We start from the raw sequence: 25465 nt of genomic DNA on the forward strand, positions 1-25465 counted from the left end.
TCATTGTTTAATTTATACAGAGGACTTTTTCAGAGTTTGACAGAAGGAAATAATAGCAAAATGCTAACCCATTGGCTTCAGCACTCGGTATTTCCTGATTTTAAAATTACTGCTTACTGATGGGGGATAGGAAGGGGATACTGAACTGTTGCACTGACGGGTTTGTTTTTTTTAAGAAAAAAAAAAAAAGAAAATTAATAAAATCTTTTTAAGAGTGTGCGCTTGTGTGTGTGTAGTTTTGTATTGGCTACTCTGATGATAGGCCTGTACAAGTGACCAGTCCTACAACTGGTAGCTCTGGGAGGGAGCAAAGCTTGACTTTTCCCCTCTGCACCCTTTCCTCCTATATTTCACAGGGAAATTTGGATTTACAGGTAGGGGGAGTGATTTCCTCTAGCTCACATAGGTCTGGGGTCTGCCACATCTCCAAAAAATGCCTTGACTATCCACCAGCCCAATGTCCTTTAAGTGGTCCAGGGCCCACTGCTGAATCCAAACATAGAAATGAAGAAATGTCGCAGGCTGTCTTGAAAGATCAAAATAGATGGAGACAGGCTGGTATTTGGATTATCAACTTAAGTCTCTTCATGATTTGGGTATGTTCCAATATATGATGACCTACTGGATCCAGTGTTGCGGCTGTGCTTAAGTGGGGTTGCTATTTTTTCCGCTTTCTCCATTGAAAACTTAAAATTATACTTGTGGTGTTGTCTTGGAATCTTTCTTTGCTTAATTTAGATTTCTAAAAGCACATACAGAAGATGTCAGGTTTTTTTCTGGGTGTGTTTTAATCAGATCCTACTTCCAGTTTAAGCAGCTTTTTTATTGTACTGGAACTGGCTCTCAACTGAATGTGTATGATGTTAAACAGTGTCCTTGATAAACAGTATGAAAGCTTTGATCACCTGATAGCTTTACACATTTCCATGTTCCACCTTTTTCCCTAAGAGTCAGAATATTTCTCTGAAAAAATACTTATTTCCTTATGCTATGCTTAAACACACAGGCACATATACAAAGGTGCACTTTAGCCTGTTAGACATTGCCTTTTTTCAGTGGTCTCTGGAAACATTTGTTCATGTGGGAGACCTACAAATACTGTGTGTTCTAGCCTACAGCTAACCTGCACTTCCACTGTTTTAAAAAGAGAAAGGGTTGCTCAGTGGTCTGTCACTAACAAGAATTACATAACAGACGTAATGGGAGACCTTGGGATAATTTCTAGAATATTACAGTTGTATTATTGCGTTCACCTCAGTGGCAGGATTGTGTGAGTTTGAAACAAAGCCCTCAATCTTCCCAGTTTTAGGTTTTTGGCAGAACGTGACTGGTTAACCTGGCTTGAGATTCCTGTACTGAAATGAAATGCAACAAGGGGGTGGAAGGGAAGAGGCAAAGGAAATAGTTGCTAACACAATCCTTTACTCAGAATACTTCCCTACTTTGCAAGACAATTACCTTTCTTGTAACTGGGAGCTTGGGGCTTCACAAGCAGCATTTGTGCCGTGGGACAACTGGTGTTCTGTATACACTGAATTCCCAAGCTCATTGTCCTTTCTTTTCTTAAGAAGTCTGGGTAAATGTTTGCCACATTATTGCTAGCTGACTGCTGGTGTTTTCTGTTGGTCTAGAGGTGCCATGCCTGAATGCCCTCCGCGCAAAGATCTTGCCTTCATATTCACACCAGTGCAAAGGCTTTGCAGGAGTTGCTATGGGAAGGGAGACTGCTATCTCCCTCCCTTGCAAACACGCAGCTTCCCTGGAGAACAGTCAAGCAGTGGAGGTTGCCCTGTGACTCAAGGACCAACACTGAGGATTGGCAGGGTCACAGAAATTAATGTCTGGAACTGCAGGGTTTCCACTAGAAAGCCTACTCTTTGCAAACTGAGAAGGACTATGTGAAATGTTGATACTTGTGGCTCAGTTACCTCAGAAACTTATGCTGCACAGAAGACTTTGTGTGAACTTAAACAGCAGCAATCAGTCTCCTGGCTTCAAGAAAATATCTAAATACAATTGCAGATGTTCAGTACATTGCAATGAAAACTGCCCCAGGTTTCTCCACTCTTCCTCACCCTTTCTTCAATATTTTTCTGATAACACAGGACTTTTCCACCATGCAAGCCAGCTGTCTGCCTCCAAAGCGGCAAGATTAATAAAGAAGAAATGATTCTGAGTAAAAAGATTTTGGAAAAGAGAATGTTTTAGTCCAAAACAGGCTTAAGATGTTAGAGAAACCTTTCTTTATTTGCAGCATGGTTAATTCCACTACCCCGCACCAACCACTGCTGGAAACAGGGATTTCAATTTGAGCAGTCTGGAGTACAAAGTTTGGCCTTGAATGCTACAATCCTTCCAGGATGCAGCTTGGAAAATTTTGGTCTTCTCATCCGTCATGTACCAAAGTGTCCTCAGATAAATGTCAGGTACAAACACTCAGTGAACAAAGGTGGGGCTGAGTGGTAAGTCAAAGAACAAGCATCCTGGCCAAAGCCTTGGTAAAGAAGGCTGATGCCTATTTCTGTCACCTGATGTTTGGAGAGCCTAGATGAAGGCATTTTCTTTCCTGTTGCGTTACCTACCCTTGTGTAGAAATATAGTGCATATTCTACAAGGGTAAATGGAGAGAAGGAAGCCTGTTTCGTCAGACATGCAGGACATACGCATGTGTGGCTATAAAGCAGGAAGATGTTCAGGTAGGACAACAGAGGAGTTTTCCTTGAGAGACTGGTGCAGCACTAGGGCAGGTCAGTCCATGAGCATGTGATATCTTCACTGCTGGTGGATTTTTGGACTAATACAGACAAAACCATGACTGACCTGGTCTAGTGTCAGCAATAATCTTGGTTTTCATCAAGAGGTTGGACCAGAGACCTCAAGAACTCTCTCCCAGGCCCATTTCCTGTTTCAATTTTCTATTTTCCTATTTCTTTGATATTCTCTTAACCTTCAGTTTCTCCAGGTTTTCTCTGACTTTTTGCAAGCCAACATTTCTGGCAAAGTGCGAACTACTTCAAGGACATGCTCACTGACTTACAGACTTTTCTCTGACCAGTATTTCTGCCTGTCCTATGTCCAACTATTTTTTACCAGAAGGCATGCTTTCCATCTAAACACATGCTGAGTGACATATAATGTACCTAACACAATGACCTCTTGGCAGGATCAAAGCAAACCTTTAACAGACTTTTTCTATGGGTTTGTATGCATCTTTAGCAGGGGACAGCAATAAACAGCTCTTAGATATAGAAAAAGGCTATCACTTAGGAGAAGATATTGATCTGAATTTCTGCATTTCATCTTGGCTCAAACTATTTAATTAGTTCTGACTTGAATCCTACAATCCCATTTCTCCAACACTCCCACAATATGCTACAAATCAAGTGAAATACTCAAAAAGTAGTGTCAGTGTGGTGAGGTTTTGGTTTTGCATTGCTTTTGTGATTGAGCCAGTATTCTCATTTATTAGAACTGGAGGAATCCAATCCAAAGCGCTGTCAACTTGGAAAAAAAAATGAGGAAAATGGCACAAAAAGTAAGCAAAACAAAATAGCTTTCATTCAATGTACCCCATTGTGTAGCAACAGAGGGAGTATGCAGCTAAGTGTCAGGTAGCACTATTGGTTTTTCTTACACTGGATTTGAAATCTATTTTGTTCTAGCAGAATGCGGGAATTGACCAGATCAGGTCTAGTTCAGTCTCTTGACTCCTGAAAGAAAAAGCAGGAGATCTGAGGGTGAACAGGAAAGGAATAAACTGTTCCTAATTAAAGCCTTGTCTTAATGTTTTGATGACAGCTTTATGTGTAGAAGCAGAAGGAGTCCTACATCTTTCACATTCATGTTATGTTATAGTAATATAAGTTATGGTACTTTTGCTACTGATTCCATTTCTAATTTTACCGAACTCTTGGTTTCTCTGACAAAAACTGATAAGTAAATATATATTTGTGTTGAAGAAAAAGAAATGTTATTTTATTATCTTAAAAAAGAAAATCTTCCTAAAAGTTAGTTGTGTGATGTCTGTTATTCTTATTTTGTTCATAAAGTATTTTTCATGTACAGAAAATAATCTGTCAGGAATTTCAATTGATTCACTTCAGCTAGGATGCTCAGGAAAAAGTGAAGTCAGCTGCAGGAATGAAAAGAGACATCCTTCTCTTCTTCTCAAATAATTCGCCTCTTTGAATAGTTGGTGTAAAAGCAAATATGCCTCAGCTCGATTCTTGAATTCTCTGTTGAGTTTACACTTCTATTAATGAAGAGCTTAGCTCAGTCTAGCCAACTGTACATGCATGACTTCCAAATCTAAGTGAAATATGTCTCCTGCAGCTGTTCTGTTGTGCTCTCAATAGTGTTTAAAGAAAGCAATGTATTAACAAGCTATGCCTCAAATTAATTTAAGTTGCATTGAAAATGTTGGACTGAAATTTTAAAGTTTCTATATAACTGAAGGAAATCATGTTAAGCTGCTGGGCCAAATGGTGCTTCAAGTCTTTGTGAACTCATTTAGACTGAAGTCACCAGAGATGCTGCTGTAAAAGGAGTGGTAGTTTTGGTCTGTATGAACCAGGAGACAATTAGAAGGCAAGCTCCGTAAAGCGATGAGTCTTTGATGTGTTATTTCCAGAGAAAATGTTTTCCTCTGCTTAGACTCTTCAAGACCTCAGGTATGCGATTGTTGAAACCACATGATTTAAGTAAACATAGTCATTATGAAGTAGAAAGGCTTTGGTTTCTCATAGGTAAATAAATACATAGCACTCAAATCGTGTTGCCTGCAGAAAGTAAGGTCTTTGAACCATCTTGCAGAAGCTGCAAGGTATTTCTTGCTATTACTACAGGAGTCTTCTCCTGGAAAACAAGTTAGAAAATGAGATTTGCTTCTCCCATTCCTCAGCTGCTACAAAGTCACCTCCTTTACCTTCCTTTGCAGGATTGCTCCCAGTAACCAGATGACAAACTCTGGCCTTGCAGCAGCAGGTAGGAGCTGGGCTATTGTATTCAGGAGACTGAGAACGTCATTGTGGTTGTTGGTGCTAGAGGAAGCCCAGGCTCATGTGCATGCAAGACTGAGACTACACGGACACCACCCCTGCCTGGAAGGGAGGAGCATTCGGCAAGGCAAGAACACAGTGTCTGCTAGGCTTCAGTTGGGACCAGACATAATCCATCTGGTGATCAAGAGTATCTTTGTGCTTGCCCTCATCAGTCCTTATGATCTGTTCTGGCAGGGAAGCACAAATGGGATGTGTGCTTTTTTGGCTGAGTCACAGAAAAAGACTCTTTTGGGGTGAATGAATTTAAATGTGCCTGATCCTTCTCTGAGGAACTAAGTAGTCTTCTGTCCTATCCATCAAAAGCAGGAAGGACAAGTGATCAGATGTAGATACCATGACCCATGTAATTAACTAACAGCAGAAACAAAAGCATAATTGTATTCTTATCATCAGATTAAATGTATGTTGTTATTTAATCCATTTAAAGCACACATTTAGCTATTAGAACCTCATTCTGCAGGGATTCATGCTGTAACTTAGATTTTTTCAATGTAATTTAATTGGAAAGCTGAAAAGAAGATGATTTTTTCCCATTATTTATATCAAATTGTTGTTGTCCCTGACTGAGTGGGCTGTTCCCAGAGACACTGTGCAATCTGGAAGAGGCTTAGAGAGACATGGAACAGAGGAGTAAGGGATGAGGCTCTCCAAACCAATATGCTGGTTACATGTGTCGTGGCAAAAGTAAAAAAATGCATCACTTCCTTGGCAGCCTCCTTGTATTTCAACAATCATAATGGCAGTGTGGAATTTTTTAAAAGTCTCAGGGGGCCTGTTGGCATCCTTGGGCATCTGAGCAGTTTTGAAAGCTTCTGAAAATCATGCTTTCCATTGCAATACATGTGAGTTGTGGACTTAATATAGGAGATCGTTTTATAAATGTGCTGGTGGCCAACAGGATCTCCTGGCAAATGTTTCTAATTGCAGACATGAGGAGCCCACGTTCACCTGGAGCAGAGAACTTCAGTCATCTGCTGCAGATCTTATAGTCTTCTTGTGGGAAAAAAGGTAGATCTCTACTCCAGCCTCATCCTTGAGAGCAAACTCTGATTATATGGTCTGCATTCAAGTAGAAGCATGATCAGGTACCGCCATCAGTCGGCAATGGAAAAGTGCTGTGCTCACAGGTGGTTACTCTGTTCAGGGAAGAGTTGATTTTCTTGCAAAAGTTAAACCTTGAATAAGACAAACCTGCAAGATTTCTCAAGTAATATGATCAGATTTCACTTCAGAGAGCTGCATCCTGATATGAACACTAGCAAAGTCTGTAAATGAAATGGCAAGGGTATAATGCAGATGAGTTGTTCTCCAGCACTCAGGTGAGTTTCTGCTTTATGAGAGTTTACTGACTGCTTCTGTGTTATAGCCATACTTTCTGCAAATAACAAGAACTCTGTTTCATGGTTGGTTCTTATGCGCATGTAGATGGTTTGCTTTTTTATCAAGGCAACTTAAGTATCTCAGACCTGGCCATTATGCTTAGATTGTCCAGATGTCTAATGTCATCTGAAAGCTAATAATGGAAAAGGGAGAGCGCAAAACCAGAGAGACATGGTACAAGTTTGCTTCCTAATTTTTTTCTGTCCGTTGGTTATCTGTAACTATCCTCTGACATAGTGCTTTTCCTCACAGACCTCAAAGCAGTGGATGAAGTGAGGTAAAATGCAAGTATTTATTTTCAGTACTGAGGTATCTGATCTTTTGGAGCTGGAGGTGGATGCAAGCTATCCTCTCAGATCCAAATTGTGCATAAGCTTTGGAGAAATCAAGAACTGAATCTGCCCAGTCCCCATGGTAGGTCAGACTGAAAACTTACAGAATGTCTGAAAACTGATCAAAACTTTGTGGCTCAGATCCATCTGTAATTTGGACGTCTAAATTGATGGTTCCTAAACAACTTCTCTGTACAGCTGTTTCATTGTTGGACTGCTTTGCTTTGCACAAAATTTTCCAGATGTCTTTAGCTGTTGGCGAGCGTTGAGGAATCTTGTTTGCTTCTTCAACAGCAGGTTTCTAGCACAGCTTTAGTTAGTCCAGATTGTGTCCAATTTCAGGCTGAGATTTCTTTCTTTTAAAGGCAGTGATAGTCCTGTCTTTACTAACTTTCCTGTGTAGTGAATAATATTCACTATATCTATAGTATTTAGACTTGTATGAGTCCTTCCAAAGCAGCAAGAGTTGCACAAACTTGTATTCAAATTTCCTAAGTCTTAATTCATGTTTATATTCCAGTGACAGACAAGGGCTTAAAACTATTTATAAATGTCTCCTATCACCATTTCAAGGTCTCCTTCTTTGAGAATCCACAGCACTGGGGCAGCTTCTGTTGTTAATGAAGTATTTCAATTATTTTAATTCTCATGTTTCTTTTCACTAATGTTCATCATAATATGAGCAAAAGCCCATTGGTATTTCATGCTAGTACCTTTTGTCACTAATGATCTCTCAAAGAGAGTAATTTATAGTTAGAGGATGGAATAAAAAACGGAAGAAGACATTAATCTTTTTGTACATGAAAACAGCATAAAGAAGTCATGTCCACACAAGGATTTTTGTAGTGCTTGCTGTAGTGTGAATGGACCACAAACCTTTCACCAAAATATCTTACCATCTAAGAGACAAACAAGTTGTGGCTTACTGTTGGAGCAGGATGAGCTTTTAATATCTCTATTTGCTAGATGGAGAACTGGTATAGGAAGTAGAGGAGATTTTGTTGTCTTAGGGAAGTCTATCATAACAGGAAAATAAGTTCTGGTAGGTTGAGTCCTTGTCCATGGCCTTATCCTGAGGACCTTCTCTTCTCTTTTATGAGAACAAGAATGCAAAACCAGAACAGATTGTCTGTATCATGCAGCTGGATCCTGCCAAACTAGGCTAACCATAAAATTGCTTCAGCCCTGAAAAATGCACTGAACAGCTGCTCCTGTGCATGGGACACTAACCCCACCTCAGAACTAGGCAACAAATACCAGAATAACACCCCCTAAACAAAGGGTATAGACCCGAAAATGCTGTGTTATAAAGCAAAAACATCAATTTTTCTCCAATGACTTTCAGGACATGTTCAGGTCCAGGAGAGAGGAAAAATATGTTGCTTCCACAAACTATTTGTTTCTTTTAAGCAGCTTTGTACTGTCCAAACTCTTGGTAAGGACACAGATTATTTACTTTACAGGTTAGATGATATCAGGACTGCTGGTACCCATGGTTATTGGAGACATGAATGAGTTTCCAGGAATTGAGAGTGTATTGGGTGTACATGGCAAGATTTTGGTGGTGGGGGGAACCACAGGTGTGGTTTCTGTGAGAAGATGCCAGAAGCTGTCCGCATGTCAGACAGAGCCAGTTCCAGCCAGCTCCAAGATGCATCCACTGCTGGCCAAAGCTGAGCCCATCAGCCATGTTGGTAGCACGTCTCTGGTAATGTAGTTAAGAAAGAGTAAGAAGTGCTGTGCAACAGCAGCTGTGAGAGAGGAATGAGAAAGTGTGAGAGAGGAATGAGAAAGTGTGAGAGAGACAACTCTGCAGACACTAAGGCCAGTGATGAAGGAGGGCACAAGGTGCTCCAGGCACCAGAGCAGAGATTTCCCTGCTGCCCGTGGTGCAGCCCACGGCCAGGCCGGCTGTCCCCCTGCAGCCCATGGAGGTCCACAGTGCAGCAGAAATCCACCTGCAGCCCAGGGAGGACCCCACGCCAGAGCAGGTGGATGCCCGAAGGAGCCTCTGGAGCTGCAGCAGGCTCCTGGCAGGACCTGTGGCCCCGTGGGGGACTCAAGCTGGAAGAGTTTGTTCCTGAAGGACTGCATCCCATGGAAGGGACCTGTGCTGGAGCAGTTAATGAAGAACTATATACCCTGTGGAAAGGGCCCATGTTGGAGAACTTCATGGAAGACTGTCTCCCATGGGTGGGACCCCATGCTGGAGCAGGGCAAGAGTGTGAGAACACATGGTGAACTGTACACAGCACCATTCCTCGTTCCCCTGTGCTGCTTGGGGAGAAGAGGTGAAGAAATTGAGAATGAAGTGGAGCCTGGGAAGACAGGAGAGGTGGTGGGAAGGTGTTTTAAGTTTTGATCTTATTTCTCGTTGTCCTACTCTGTTTGATTGGAAATAAATTCAATTAATTTCCCCAGGTTGAGTCATTTTGCCCATAATGGTAGATGGTAAAATGATCTCCCTGTCCTTATCTCGACCCATGAGTCTTTTATCATATTTTATTCCCCTGTCCTCTTGAGAAGCGGGAATGATGGAGCAGCTTGTTGGGCACCTGGAAGCCAGCCAAGAGCAACCCACCAAGAGGACCTACCCATCTCTTGGTCCCAAAACTGCTCTCATTTAAATCTGTCTTCTTGCTAAGTGCACAGATATAGTTATATCAAAAAAGAAAATGTTTTAAGTTAAATACTTGCTTTAAGATAAAGCCTTGTGCATGAAAGGTATACAATATTTTTTTTTGTATGATGTATGTTTAAAGCTGCTAGGGTACCATAAATTCAGATTTATCTGTCAAGATCAGTAAAAATGCAACCAAGCAGAGTAAAATAATTTAGGCAAAATTAGTCAGTGAACACCCTTTTTCTCAGGTGGAACAGATCTTCCCACCACCTTGGGGTCTGTTAAAGGACACTTCGGGGGAAAGGGAGGTTTTTCTACCCACTCTGGTGAGAAGCAACCATGCATCTGTGTGTCTGGGGCCAAGAGATGGCCCTCACTTGTTGGACTTTTGCTTTGAACAGGCACTTTCACTCATGCCCTGCAGAAGTCAGGGGGCTAGTTGGATGTCCTTCCTCTACCACTTCCCTCTGCAAGCAGAGCAGCACAAGATCACAGGTCTCCCTCCAATAATCCATCCAGCTTGCTGGGAGCTCTGCCTTCCTTTGTGCTGACTGTTAGCAATTCTTCCCTTTCTCTTAAGCTGTGGTGCAAGTTCACAGCCCTTCTCTGATCCACAAGAGTGACGGGCCACAGTGGCTGCATGCAAACCCTTTCCACACCTGTGCCTCTTCTGTGAGTCTGCACGCAAGAGCTGAGAACCTCTGTGAAGAAACTAGTCTCTTGCCTGCACTTGGCAACCTTAAGCTGCGTTGCTGAGGTGAGGATGTTATCTTGCCTGGAAAATTAAATTTATCCTTTTAAAACTCATTGTGATGGGGAGGATGGTACCACCAGCTTGGGCAGCAGATGGCTTTTTCAGGAAGACGTTCTGGGAACGTGTTCAGGTTTTGCCTTTCATGTGGCGTATGTGCATACTGGCAGCTGATTTAGACTAAACAAAGGGTAATTCTATGTTGTGGTTTCCTTCTGTCAACAGACCACGTGATTGCATTAAGTTCCCAATAGCATATATTGGCTGTTATTTTCCTTTTACCTGGGATGCCTAGTAAGCCTCCATCTCGACTGCAAGTTGAGTCTAAGGTGCGCCCCCACCACCCTCTTGTTTTTCTACTTTTTCAGACTCCTGTTGCAGTATCTACTCACTTGTTCCCCTCCTGGTGATGTTGGAAGCCTCCAGCTCTCTGGTTTTGACTCCCCTCTTTCCTAGCCTCTGCCACAAGCCTGCCTGATGGTATCATTTACCACTAATCTGCTCTTCCATGTGCAGACTTTCACAGCAGATTTACTCTCCTCTCTCTCCTGATGTGCTTGTAGCTACTTATGTAGTTCTCCACATTGTGAATTGCTATTAACCTATCTTTTACTGGCCAGATTTTTAAAGACAGCTTTATGTAGATGACAGACCTTGCTTAGGAGGATCTCTTCCTGCTGTCCCTTCTTTGTCTTCTGGCTTTCTCAGAAATGTCCTGTATTGTAAGAAAGGTGATTCTGGAGACAGTGAAACTGGACAATGTATCACTGGTCCTGACAGAGCATGGGACACTGCTGTTATAAAATCACTGAACAGTAGCTGAAAGAACCTAATTGCTAGAACGACCTGAGCACTGCGTGTTGGGTGGTTGTTTCACATAGTTAATGAAGAGCTCAACAGTATTTTAGTGATAATTTGATACTTAACTTTTAGCCTGTTATGTAAGTGCTAATTAAATGTTTTAACATGCTATACATACTTTATGTATTAATAAGCAATAAGTGTACAAGTTACAATTTTTATGTGATTTAGAATTAATTGCAGGGTGGTGAGATTTTCTCCTTTATATACCTATTAAACCCACATAACTGCTGTTTTTACAGTTGATTGGTGTTCAGTTAACATACAGTAATTGCTCTTTAAAGGCTTTAGTGAGTGCATATTTTAGACAATTTACAGTGTTAGCAATTTCCTGGTACTATTCCTCAGAGGTACAGGGAAGCTAATCACGTTCAACGCTGGAATTCGCTGTGAGTCTGCCACTCGTTCCCCACCATGTACCGTGAGATCTGCATTTGGCCATGAGGGATTCCACTTTCAGGGATGATAAACACATGCAAAGAAACACTTTATTGGCTATAAAATCAACATGCTGCAGTGAGTTGAGCAGCTGGGAGGTAGGGACACATTAGAAAAACAAATCAGGAGGGGCATCACTCAGTGTTTTCTGGTTTATCTTGTGAAGCCACAGAGAAAAGCAACTGTGTGTCCTCTTTCCTCTTGGTAGATCACACAGTCCCTCTGTGTTTGCCTGCAGTTGAAAGGTAGTGAAGCTGTAAGCCTGAGTCCCTGCTTTTTCATGCACTCTCAGTGTGACCCCAGGCAAATCACTTAGTGCCTCTGTGCCCTGCTTACCCCTCTATGGATTAAACACACTGCTTGTCTTTACTCTGCGGTAATATTGTTCATTTCATACCACAGGCTTCTCCAACACTAAAGAGATCAAATGCATATTTAAGACGGACTTAAAACCAGACAAAGAGCACCACCCTCCCGCTCCTTTAATTTGGAAATTTTGAGAGCAACAGCAAACTGATCACAGCTTCCTAAATGACTGAGGCAACAAGGTGCACAAAGTGCCTGTCATTTAATTTGACACAGCCATCTGAAATCAAATCTACCAGGCAAAGCGAAGGAATAATATCATTTTAAATCTGTATGCCAGTAAGAGAGAATGCATGGAGAAGAAAGCATTTTTTTCTGTTCCCTATCATTCCTTTTGCATAATGTTGTATCCTTTTGACAAGACAGGGTAATAAAGCTTAACTCACTCTTTGCTCTCCACCCTCCAATCGCTGACTTAAAAGAAAACAGAAAAGCCTTATCTTTAATGTCAAATGAACAATGGGCACTTTTCCAGCAAGAAGAAATGAGCGGCTTCTGATAGAGTTGTGGAGGAAAGTGCAAAATGTTCTGACTTCTCGTGAAATAAATATTTGAATGATAGTCACTTGGCTCATCCTCTAAGATGTCAGTGCAGGCTTTGTGCTCCGGGTTTATGTAAAATATTGGTTGGAGCAGATAGAGGGACCAGAAAGCCCATATTGGAGATAAGAAAAGACAGAGATACAATAACATGAAAGATTTTCACATTCAATACACTTCAGAAACAATAACTAATTAATATTTCAACTACAAGATGGTATATTTCACCCTGTTTGACTGAAGAAGCTTGGCCAAAACTTACCAGGCAGCCTGGAGGATATTGAAACATTGATTTTAACAAGACTTAGGAAATTCAGTCCCTTAGGCAGCCATGCATATTTCAGCAGAAGCTCAGGGCTATGCCACTCCAGCTCACATGAAGCTGTAGGAAGTCACTCATCACAAAGCAGCAGGGAGAGTGCTTTCTCCTGCAGAGTACTGAAGACTTAACAAAGAAGCATGGACTAGGTCAATCAAGAACCTGCTTGAAAAAGTGAAGGGCTTAATCTGATGTTTTGCTGAAGCCATGAGGCACTCATCAAGCATGAGGAGCTGCCTCCACAGAAACAGGGAGAGCCTTGGTGCTTCAGTGCTTTTTCCGTTCTGTTTCTTTCTTTTTTCCTGTTTTCTTTTTTCTCTTTCTTTTTCTCTTTCTTTTCCTTTTTGTTTTCTTTTCTTTATTTTTTTTCCCCTTAAACTGTTTAGCATGGAAAAAATAGTTTGTTTACAGTGTTTAGACTCCTGTTACTGTTGTTGAAAGCTAATAGAAGCAGTTAGAAAAACTAATTTAGAAGAGGTTCTGCCAGGCTAAAGACTTGTGTAATTCCCTGTATTATCATGGTAGATTTAACATTTTTGAAGGAATGTCTTCATTCAGCCCACTTTAGAGTGTTTGGGAGGGCCTCCACTAGTTTTTTTCCCCTTCCAGAAAGAGTCACTGGTGATATGGAGCTTTTAATACTTTCTCCACAAAGTGATAACAATTAAAAATTCCTTGTATGTTTGTGCTAGTTCTTGTGCCCACAGGCCAATGCATATAAAATGATAATTTACCTGTATGTATTTAATGTCAAACCATAAAGTCACCCTCAGCAGCTCCATAGTCCTAACAGATGTGCATTGTATCAGTTACTTACGTCTCCCAGTTATTTCTCTCCTTCCACGCAGTTATATATTCCTCATGCATGATGATATATCGAGACTTGCTGCACGCAACTGAAAGAGGGAAAATAGTCATAAAGGTCAGGCTTGGGAGTAAGGTTCAGGTGAACTGTGTTCGATCTTCTACACCACACCATGATTTCTGTTTGATTCAGTGAGGACGATGCTATCCTAGATAGCAGGAATATGGTGAAAGCAAATCCCTTAGGCGGCTCAAGGTAGGCAAAGGGTGACTTCTGAAAAACAGGTGATCAGCAAATGGTCTGTGTAAACATGGTTCATAATGTAGGCTGGGTTTCTAGGTGGTTCTTTGCTTACTTCTCACTACGTACCTTCTGATACAATAGCGACCATAGAATGATGTCTGAATGAGCAAAGAGCAACGAAATCTGTGCTCAAAGCAACTTGCTTTTACAAAACTTGGAAGTGTCTGAAATTCTGGCATATTCCCAAAATTTACAATTTAAGCTTGCTCATCGGAGTAGAGTTTTCCAGTGGAGTTTTAGTTAAATGTAGCCATGTATCCTGGTTGCTTTTAGTGCTTCTAAAATTGTTTCTTGCAAGTAATTAGCATCACCTAGAAGCCCATATGGTGGTGAGAGTGAGCATGTTAATTTGGCAGAAGGCAACAATGTAAACACATAACAATGCTCATTGCCCTTTGCAAGAACTGGAAGCGGAAAAAAGATTTTGCATTAAGGGTGTGGTGAAGCAACTTGCTCTGGAAATCCTCTAGGTTTCTGTCTCCATCTCAACTATGATTCAGTGTTGATGTGGCAATGTGATTTGCACTAAGCACTGTCTCCAAAGCAGAGGTGGTTGGAAACTTTCCAGAGGCAAGGTTTTCTGCTGGGAGGTACTGACTGAAAGAATGCAAAACCTGCCATGCAAGAGCATTGCTCTGGCTGGAATCTCCTTGCAAATCAAAACCATTGGTTTCAGTTGTTTGAAGTCCCAAAAGGCATGGCCTTTGTTTAGAGACAAGATGCTGCTAAAAGTCCAATTTGAAATGGAAGATTTTAATTTTGATTGAAACACAGCATTTCCTTTCTCCTCTTTGGGAAGGACCCTGGCACCTTTGCCCTGGCTCTGGTTGTTTCTCAGCATGTGTGAGGAGCTGAAGCTTCATCTCAAGGTGGCAGAGGATTAAGAGCAGTCCTAAGGATTTGCTCTGTGGAAGTGTGACACGTCTCCTCCACCTGCACAGCAGCCGTGTGGGCTGGCAGGGTCCTCGGCTGGGGAAGCACCAGTTGCTCAGACCTGCAGCAGGGCTGGAACTGCTCCTCCCTGGGATTTGGTATCCACTCTCAGTTTGGCTGGGGGCTCCAGTGTCTCCTTCCCACTGAGGCGGGCATGATGCTACAGGCCTCCAGTCCCCTCCATGGGGAGCACTGGGGAGGAGCTGGCAGGGCATAATCACATTTTGCCTTGTGCCTCTGATAAACGTGGCCAAAAAGTCGGTGCCTTCCCTCACTGAAGCCCCCCTGCAGCTGCCACAGCCCGGAGTGCAGAGCATCCCCGCTGCAGGAGCTCACGGCCCAGACTGAGCGCTCCCTGCTGCATGGCCGCACTCTCACCTATCCCCAGCCGAACAATCCTGCTTGCTGTGGTGCATTCATGTTTCACCGAGTTCCACAGATCTGCCTGTGTCTGTGCAGAGGACACTTGATACCTTTTTACAAGTGGAGACTTAATTAAAGTGAAATGGATACTCTGTGGTAGGAATCCACCTCTCCAATTTCTATTAAGGGTAGTGCAAAGGGTGGGGGTGCCCAACCGGAGCAGAGCAAACAGGAGAGTTTAGAGCTTTATTCTCTCATCTCTGGATCTGTAGGAGACGTGCAGGGAGACAGGAACTTTAAAGGCTGGTGGCACCTCAGCCACAGCAGCAGAGGAGACAGGGAGTCAGTGCCTTCACACTGATGGCTTGTCTGAAGCTTGGTGAAACAGCAAGCAACTGAGATGGCGAGCTTCTGTTACCATCTCTGGATCCAGGCTGGGCACCAAAGAAAAGGATGAGGTCAGGATTACAGAAAAAGCACAGGCTGAGGAAACGCAGAGCATGTCAGGCAATGTTTCCCTGGTGTTTTTCCATGACCTCACTAGGCTCATTTTCTCGCCTTCTGAAGCCCAGGAGAGGTACCAGGGAACCACAGAAACAGTGGATCCTGAAGAAGTGCATGCACTTCACACTATCCTGCTGAAAAATACCAATGTGTCAGGGAGCTAGAACATGCCTTGAGACATGCAAGCATCCCACAGTAGTCGTCTCCTTTCCTTATTGTCCCCTACCATCAGCTCTTGCTTGAAAAATTCTTTTCCTCTCTCTGTGCCTTGCCAGAGGTACAACCAAGGGCAATAAACAGTCTTCAACTGTCAGTGGACTAGCTCTTCTTGAATATTCTTTCTTGTTACCTGGAGGCTTCCTTAGTCCAAGAAAGGCTGAGGACCACACTATGCCCAGAATCATAATGCTTCTTTATGGTACCACCTACCTTGTTCAACTGCATATCAGTGTCCTTTTCCTCTCAGTGAAGGAAACTGCAAGAAACCCAGAAGTTTTGTTAGCATCTCCTTCTTCACCCACACCGGTCAGCTCTTACCTCCTCTAGCACTTCATGCTGGTGCAGAAAAAGAAGATTATGAGTTCTTTCAACTCTTTCAACCTCCAGGAAGGTTGAATTAATAGAGTTAAACCCTGAATAAATACAATAAAACCCTGAGAGCTGTTAAAAGGTTTTTCAAGAAGAGAAAAAAGAATGCAATGGAAGGACATCTCCTACATGATGTTTTCCAATCTATGGCAGTGACAGTGGAGCTGCTGACCTCTGATGTTGGCAATTGTGGCACCAAGCTTTTGCTCGAGGTCATGTTCTGTGGTGCCCAAGGCATTGCCAGGACAAGGGCTGCATGACAGAGATGTGACATGTAGGTGGTGTAGGATGCAACATCAAGAAGATGCATTAGGCAAGGGAAAATAAGAAAGGTGAGGGCCTAGCAAGTACAGGCTTAGTAGGAGTCATGAACATGGAAAGATGGGGACACCACAGCTAGAATGTGGGGAAGACCTCATGTTTGTACAGCTGGCATACGGTCTACAAGTAGCCTGTATAAAGCTATTCCCACTCAGTGGCAGAAAAAACAAAAACAAAAACCCCACCACTTTGGTAACTTCACACATGCACACGCATCTTGCAGTGTGTCTGCAAGACAAATTTCCCGATGAACTGGAATGTGTGACTAAAGCATTTGTGAAGCTCCCCCAAGGCATTGGCTCTTCCACTGGCATAAATCAATGCTTGTCCATTGACTCTAATGGATTTACTTTCCTTTTTGCCCCCCAAGAATATGGCCAGGAGCACATGCTACCCTTTGCTGCCCTGTTGGATATCAGGGGTACAGATTATTGTGGTCAGGTACTTTGAAATTCCATCCCTTGGTTACATTGACAAAATGAGTCACCCTTGAGCTTTTCCAGTGATTTGGAAGGTACTCAGATGTCGCTGTATAGATAGCTAACTAGATCTAGCTCTTTAATTCTTTAATGTTTCTAGTGGTAATTCCAGTGAAGTGAATTGTGGCTTATATATCTGTGAAGGTCTGTGAGTCTTTGCTCCTAGTATCTGGAGTGAAAAAAACTGAGGATCTTTCAGCGTAGAGTACCACTGGAGTTTCTGCTCAGCTAAAGGGCCTCACGTAATAGTGCTGAGCATCTGTATGTGAAGTGGGATGAGTAGTATGGACTCAACAGTGTCTGAGCACTGCCTTCTGAGGTTGAGTGCTACTTGACACAAAGGATTCAACACATGGTAGGACAACGGTAACGCTTACATTGTGTTCTGCTTCTAGCTGGCGTGAAAACAAGCAATGTGCACTTCTTCTTGACAAAGAGATGTCTCTGACCAAGACTCAGCCTTGACCTGTTGAAGTATGGCTCTGTTCTCACAATTGCCTGGAGAAGTGTGTTGTGGAGTTGCATGCTCAGTTTGCTAGTGACCTCCACATCCACTGCACCTCAACCTGCAACAACATGCTCCTTATTTCTCACCTGCCAGGCTTGTGTGAGCAACCTCAAGTGCTGAGACCACGTGGGATGTATTCATCCTGCTTTGAAAGCAACATAAGTGGAGGGTCTGAGGGGAAAACTGTACTTTCTGTTCCACTCACATCAATCTTTACAGGGTGGCAACAGGAGCTCAGGAAACAATTTAGGGATGACCCACAGTTGCAGACTAAAGCATCCTGTTGTCTCCGGGATGTCAGCTCCATGGTGCCTAGGGAAGAAAAAAGCTACGAAGTACTTCTATAATCACTCACGTCACAAAAGAAGCTGTATGTACACAGAGGATCCCTGCTCTGCAGCAGCTGCCTGACAGATGGAGAATAAATGTAACCATTAGTTCTGATGAAATAATGATAATAAAAATGATAAGAACAAAACCAACAACAACAATAATAATAGGGATGGGGGAAAACCATTCATAAGTATTTTTTATTTTGGATTCTCACTGGACTGGTCTGACATTGCCTATTCAGTCTGCATAACACCTCAAAAATCAGCCTTTTCTACCCACCCATGCAAATAAAACCCTTGCATTTAAATTACTACTGAAGTACTTCTCTGACCTTAACAAACACTACTTTGTCTTACTCATTGCTTCAGTGACTGTTTAGCTATTTAATTTTCTTTGCACCTTTTCATTAGCTGATTTTGCTTCCCAGGATGTGGACTGTTGCTTCCCCTGGCTTTCAGGTTCTGCAGAACATGCCATTCAGTCCACACTCCTGCTTGGGAGGCTTTTAAACAGGCACCTTGATGCCTTGTCCTATACCTTCCCCACTTACTACACTGTCTGCAAAGCTGCCCTCTCTTCTCCTTCTTCTCCTCTTTTTTTTTTTTTTTTTTTTTTTTTTTAGCACAGAATCCTCTAAAACTTCCTTCAGAATGCTCAAGTTTCTGTTGTGCTGGGATCACTGGCTGGCCTATGTTGACCAACGGATTTGTTATTTCTGTACTCTCTCCCATCTGTATGTGCCTTTCTTGTGTTGAATACCTGCATTGACAGTGATGCTTTGTGCAGGAAGCATTATCTGAAACCTTGGCACAGAATCCAGGATGGCTGGATCCAGAACCCTGAGCAAGGCTCCAGGTGTCAAGGAGTACACAACACAGTCCAGTTTCTAGAGTTTAAGAGTTTTAGTAAAGTTGTCAGGATTGTTGTCTCTGCTTTCTACAAAAGAAAGTTGTGTTACAGACAGAGGGAGTGATAAGTCCAAGGCCAGTTTTTGTGCCTGAAGATTTTGGTCTCTGCAGTCCCAAGCCTATATCACTGTACTTCCTCACCACTCACAGTCTAGTGAGAAATGAGGGTAGGAGATTGGAAAGATTTAAAATTAAATTTTTAAATGTATATATTTTTGTGTTTCCTTTAGTTTAAATTTCATAAAATATATCTCTGCTTTAAATATGGCTCTGACGAGCTCCTGTGGCCATCTGTGTGGTTTGATCTGTTAGGTCCTAGAGCTTCATCTTGGTGGGCAGGCAAAGAGCTCTGTGACTTTTGAGAGTTTCACTCTCATCTTCTCAGCCTGAAAAATACGTCTAAGGTCACATTGTGTATGTACAAAAAAACCAGGAATCCCACTTCCACTTCCCAGCCTGCTGAGTTCAAAACCATTGTCCCCTGGATTACAAGGGTTTTAACCTGCATGCCATTTGATCTCATCAGCTGACTGACAGCCTTGTGTTAGGAGGTATGGGATGGATCTCAGAAGATTACTAGGCAGGCTGGGAGGGATCCTTTGGTTTGCATTTGCTTTATTCTATTACTCTTGGAAATAAGAAAAGCCCAAGATTTTTCCTGATTTCACAGAGGTTTTGAATGGTTGCAAGTGCCTTTGATTTGTGGGAACTGGGTACTTTCAGAAAAATCAGATCAGCCTGGAATTTCTGCGAAGTAGCTATTTTTTTTTTAATTGAAAGGAAAAACCTTCCTTATCAAAATTAATCTGTATGCAGGGTTTGCAATCCTCAGCATCTTGCCACCTTGTTAGCTTGCTGGCTGCAGGCATGTTTTAGGTTGGTAAGCACACAAAATCTGTTTCCCCACTGAAAGTTTTGCAGAGCTTCTGCACTGGCTTTGTAATTCTGGCACTGGGCAATGGGGCAAACACAAAATTCTCCTCTTGGGAATTGTGGCTCCAAAACTATTTCTCTGGAATTAGAGGGTATTTTTCCTTCATCAGTAGGTATGCAATGTGAGAATTTGGCTCTGTGTCTTACCAAGTCTGATGGCAGTTGAACACAATGCGGGAACTCCTGAGGCATTGTCAATCAGCTCTTCCATTTACAAAGTGTTTTTGTCTCCTTTATTGTGTTAGCTTAAGTATGACACTGATGGGGTTATTCTCATGCCAGAGTGAGGTTTGTTGGCACTGGTTTTAGCATCTCCGAGCTGCACCCAACTGCATGGTACAGCAAACCTGACATCCCTCGCACAACTAGTTACAGTGCAATAGGCCAGCTAACAGCAGGAGAGATGACAAGTTCAGACCCAGTTACACAAATGGGCCTCATCTTGCCAGTGTTCAAAGTTGCAGATCATTAGACTTTCACCCCAGCTGGCCATCAAAATACGACAAGGCAACTACAGCTTGAGGTGCTGAATATTGTTTCACATTGTATTGAACAAAGAGGTGCATCATCATCATTCTGCCATTTTGTCTCAATGCTTGGATTTATGAGTAGGAACAATTTCAGATGATGAGTGCCTGTCATTGTACCCGACATTTCAGTTACTGGAGGCAGGAGGTAGAGTGTGGTACTGGTTACTCAGAGCCTAATAGCAAACAGGTGAGAGACCTACTTGACCTTGTCCTTCCTCAACAGAGAGGCAGAACACAGGGGTTTTTTTGATATCAGAAACCTTTCCCATTCCCTTCATGTATCAAAGTTGTTGCACTAAGGGTTGCAAATGGGTCTACAACTTTAGGCTGGTGTAATGCACAGCCTTGTTTCCAAAACCCACACATCTTCGTTTGCTCCACCTCTGAAGAGCAGGTGTATCTGTTCCTTGAGGCTTAAATAAAATCTTTGACTCCATGTTTGCTGATATTGACGGTAGCACCCCAGAGAATGAGCTGCCTGTTCTGGAGAACTGTGAGATTTAGGTAGGATTTGGTTTTAAAACTGAGCAGACAGGGCGGCATGAAAACTAAGGACAGTGATGAAAGCAAGAGGCTTGGGAAATCATCTCAGAATCTGGAAGAAAGTCGTAGAAGACATAAAAGTTTTCTTCCCTAAGAATGGTAATGGGAACAAAGGAATGGAAATGAGATAATTATGATGGGGTTCTACTTAAAGTGGATAGTTCCTTGTAATATGGGAGAGAAACTAAGAAGAAGGAGGGAAATTAAGGTTTGTAATGGTCACGTTGGTAAGGAAAATGCTAGAGAAAAGTGTCCACTTGTCTGAATTTAAGATCAAAAGATTTTGTGCATCTTTCTTTACCTACTCTGTGTGTGGAGCAATCTCAGCTGAATGTTTGCATTTGAACATTTGTATACTGTCTTCCGTTGGTATGCCTGAGTATCTTTTGTGTGTTTGTATAGGTGAGAACTGGATCTCTTGATACTATTAAAAAATATAGCAGCATGTGATAACTGCAGGGTCCTGGCAAGATGCTCCCTCTCCAAAGCACATTTCTGGAGGTGCAGTCAGTGCTGTAGACACCCTATGGCAGCCCTGTGTGTCTGTGGAGTGACTAGTTGGTGTTCAGTAACTAAACCCTTGGTGAGCCACTTTGGGGTAGTGCAAACAATGTCATCTGGAGATGACTGCTCTTCTCCTCCTTTCAGTCCAAAACAGTTGGGGTAATACATGAGGTTTCCAGCATGGATGAGTGTGACTCACCCAGCTTGATATACAGAAGGGAGAGGAAATGAAGTAAAGGGCCAAAAATAGTCCTAGAGACATTAGCTTAGAAGAAAGGACAAAACAGAGCACAGACTAGAAAATAAAAGACCCACAGCGATGTGACATTAAGACCATCTGGACAATGTTTGGCAGCAGTTGAAAAGCAAACAAAGCCCTCAGAAGGGTTTCTAAAAGTGAGGGGAATATAAATGACATACTGCTCAGCAAGCATTTAGAAAACATTGAGCTCTTCTGATCTATCAGCATTGGTGCATCCAATTTTGAAAAGGAGAAGCCCAAAAGAAAGAAAAAAACCCTATCATTTCAGAGAGTATGACAGTTTGAAGAGAGATTCAACCAAGTCTTGGCTTGCTTATACTTGGAGAAGCTGTCTGAGAGATCTGGCTGAGACAAGGGTTTCTGAAAGGCATGTAGCGCAGTAACACTAACCAGCTATGCAAATAAGTACCAACAATAAAATAAGAGCTCACTGGCTGACATGCAGAAAAGTGTAAATGGGCCTATATGTTTGCATAACATCTGCCAAAATGATTGAGGTTGCTAGGTGCTACTGCCAGAGAAATGAAGTAATAGTGATAGTATCAAATGCGGTGTAAGAAGAATATCAAAACTTTGAAATTCTTAAGAAGAAATAACACTATCAGAGTAATTCTTGGTAATTGCTATATTTATCAAGTTCCTTTAAACATGACAATAACTGACCATGAGAAATGCAAAATTTGGAGGGAAAGAAGTAGATGCTTTTCTGAACAGAAAAAGGTGGTTTCCTGCAAAATTTTTTTCTGCAGAAAATCCCAAATCTGAAAGTTCAGTGCTTTTTTTTGTTCTAGTGTTTTGGAGTTATTTCCCCTGATTAACTTTTTCTTAAAAAAATATATATATATATGTATGTATATGTATCTAATTTCTAGCTACAACTATTTAGGCTGTGAGACAAAAAAGGTAAGAAGAAAGAAGAGATGCTAGGAAAAAAGCTGTTCGATCTCTCCTCCCCCCTCGGCTGATAACACTCATTTTGATCCAATGCCACAACAACACTATTGAGATTTTTTTCTCCTATCTCTAGTCCAAAATTAGAGTGAGGGAACTCTGCTGGCAGGCAGCAAAGCTTTGTGTTGGAGAAGGATATCTGTACAGACAATCACGAGCTATGCTGCTTTCGGACAGCTGCTGAGAATGTGGGCCCTTATCCACCCAGACTGATGGATGGAACAGAAATTTTCCTGTCCAACAACTGCCACAAATTGGATCAAGCCCTTAAAAACACCGCAACTACCAATGTGGATAGGTGTCTTTCCAGTAACAGCAGTGGCTTTGGATAGGGTGATAGTTTGCCATCCTTCTGTACAATGTGTGCATCCCTCCCTCCACTCCATTAAGACGTTGTAACAGTGAATATCAGCTTTGGGGTAAGCCATGTGTTTTGTGTGTTTCTAGATGCTATTTTGTGTTTTCTCTGTTTGTATGTCTGTGTGTTCAACAGGAAATTCCTCCCACTCCTTCCTTCTTCTGACTCTGTCCTTGTCCTCTCAGCACTGGTTTCTGGATCCTCTTATCACAGGGCCCTCTTACAAAGTTCCTTCTTATCTAAATTAGCATGTGCGAACTCGCATCTGAATGCCCAGCACAGAGGAAATAATTAATAGCAGGTACACAATCCAGAGGACTTCAAACCGCTGATTTCACACTGATTTCCCTGCAGTTGGCAAGCAAGCCTGTAATTTCCAAATTGGGCACTCCCAGTTACTAGACTCACAAGAACTGGGAGGAGGAGTTGAATTATGTGAGGATATCGAGGGAGGGGAATAAAGGCTCGGTTATTAGAAACTCATCTCCACCAAAAAGAAGTGAAATTTAGAGCTCTGCCTCCAGGTAGACCTCTAGCACTGAAAGGTTGAGAAGGATGTGATCATTCCAAATGCAGGAGACCCCGGGTTTTCGAGTAAGTAGAGTTGGGAAGCTAATATCAGGATGGTCAGGGCTCAGTCATGTGAGCAACCATAGCTTGAGAAGATGCCTTGCACTACCTAAGCTATATTAGCTCATGTCTGAGCACACTTCACTTGTGTCAGCAGAGAAGTCAGGCTGGCCGACTCAGACTTCTCACAGCAGATCTCAGCCCTCACTTTTGGTTTTGCTGTGGGTTAGGCTGACACCGAGCAACTCACCAAGCAGAAGTAATGTAACAATGTGATTGGTCTTGGAGACTTCAGGATACCTCCACCTTAAAAATCATGAGTGTCTCTCCTGCTCTGGGGCCACCACCTTCAGCCATTTCGGCCTCCAAACAAGGGACACACTCGCAGTGATCAGATGGCTAGAAAAGTCTGTCTCAGGTTGTCTGCAATGTCAAACCCACAAACAAGCCTGAGAAAAACAGAAGTGGATTTGAGCCTCAGTAACTCTTCATGCAGTGAAGAGTAAAATAATCTTTTGATGAAGATGATCTATTTAAAAAATGAATTGGTAAACAGGAAACCACAGAATACAGGCCTGGAGGAGGTATCTACTCCATCGCCGTGCCTCAAGGCTGATTCAGCCATGCCCATGTTATCCAAGATGGATGTTTGTCTAATCTCTGATCTCTCCAGAGGTGGAGGTGTGACACATATGCTACAGGGCTCAGCTATTCCTGCTGCCTGAATGGTTGTTTCCTGAAGATGGAGATAATAGCATTTTCCTGCAATTCACAGTATAAGTTTGTGTCCCATCTGCAGTGGAAATGGAATGGAAGTTATTCCATTCTTCCTCAGAGCAGCCTGGATGATAGCTGAAGACAGCTCTCATACCACTCTTTGCTCTTCTTCTAGCTGAACAAACAGCAGCTCTTCCAATCTGTCTTTGCAGGTCATGATTTCCAGCCTTTCAATCTCACTGTTGCTCTCCTCTGCACTACAATAGATTCACATTTTTTATTGAAATCTGATGCCAAAAGTGGCCAAATGAGTAAATATATGTAAAACCTTACAAGTGTGAAGAAGCAGAGGGATGACTTCAAATGCCTTAAGACACAACAGCTGTATTCCTGTATTGGGCATATATTGTCTGTACCACTCTTAGCTTACATTTAGTTTGTGACCAGCTATAAACTGTCGGTATTTTTGTCTTGTATTTTCACTATTGATTATTCATTCCTGATTTTCCTTATTATTTTTAAGACAATTAAGTTACTTTAAAAACCCTTTTTCCAGATTAATTTTCTGTTTTGTCAAGATCAGTTTAAATTCTCAGCCTGTTTTTGAAAGCCTACAGGTCCTCTCATTCACCATCTAAAAACTCAATGAACATACTTTCAAGTGCCTCAAATCAGTAAAAATATCAAATTGAAAAATGTTGATCACGTTCTTTATCAGAATATTGCTGCAACTTGACTTTTTATTATGTCAAGGTAATCTCCTTTCCACTTAATAACTTCTGCCTAAAAGGAAGCACTCAAAGATGTCTCGTTTTTCCTCATGCAGGAAAATGCCAATTTCAGACATTCATCACAGGAACAGATATTAGAGTAAGGAAACGAGGCAGAGTTTAGAAGCAGACCTGGTTTATAACTGAGGTTTCATGCTGGCTTTGGGTCTCACCAAACTCGCTGAAGACATTAGGAATCTCTCCCTCACTGAACAATATAACCAAGAATGTGACTTTCACAAACTGCCGGAGAACAGTGACTCACTCAGCATTGATATGGTACAAAACTTTAAAAGTGTTGTTCCTTCACTTTCTTTTACTACTTGACAGTGATCCAAAACTTCCTATAATATTCACCAATAATTACACAGACTGACCAAGACTATCTGTTACCAAAAGTATTTCGTATGCATAATACAGGGCTTTATGTTCCCCACTGCTCCTATGAATCCTTTTGATTCTTGAATCCATTCTTATTGCAACAGCCAGAGGTGGAAGGGCTAATATAAAAAGAGAAAAGGTGACAATGGATGTGTCTGCACATTCTACCAGCTAAAGATATGGCCTAAGACACCTGTTTATTACTGATTATTTTAGCTGATTCTTTGTAAT

Source organism: Caloenas nicobarica, chromosome Z (assembly GCF_036013445.1).
Source record: "Caloenas nicobarica isolate bCalNic1 chromosome Z, bCalNic1.hap1, whole genome shotgun sequence".
Taxonomy (NCBI): domain Eukaryota; kingdom Metazoa; phylum Chordata; class Aves; order Columbiformes; family Columbidae; genus Caloenas; species Caloenas nicobarica.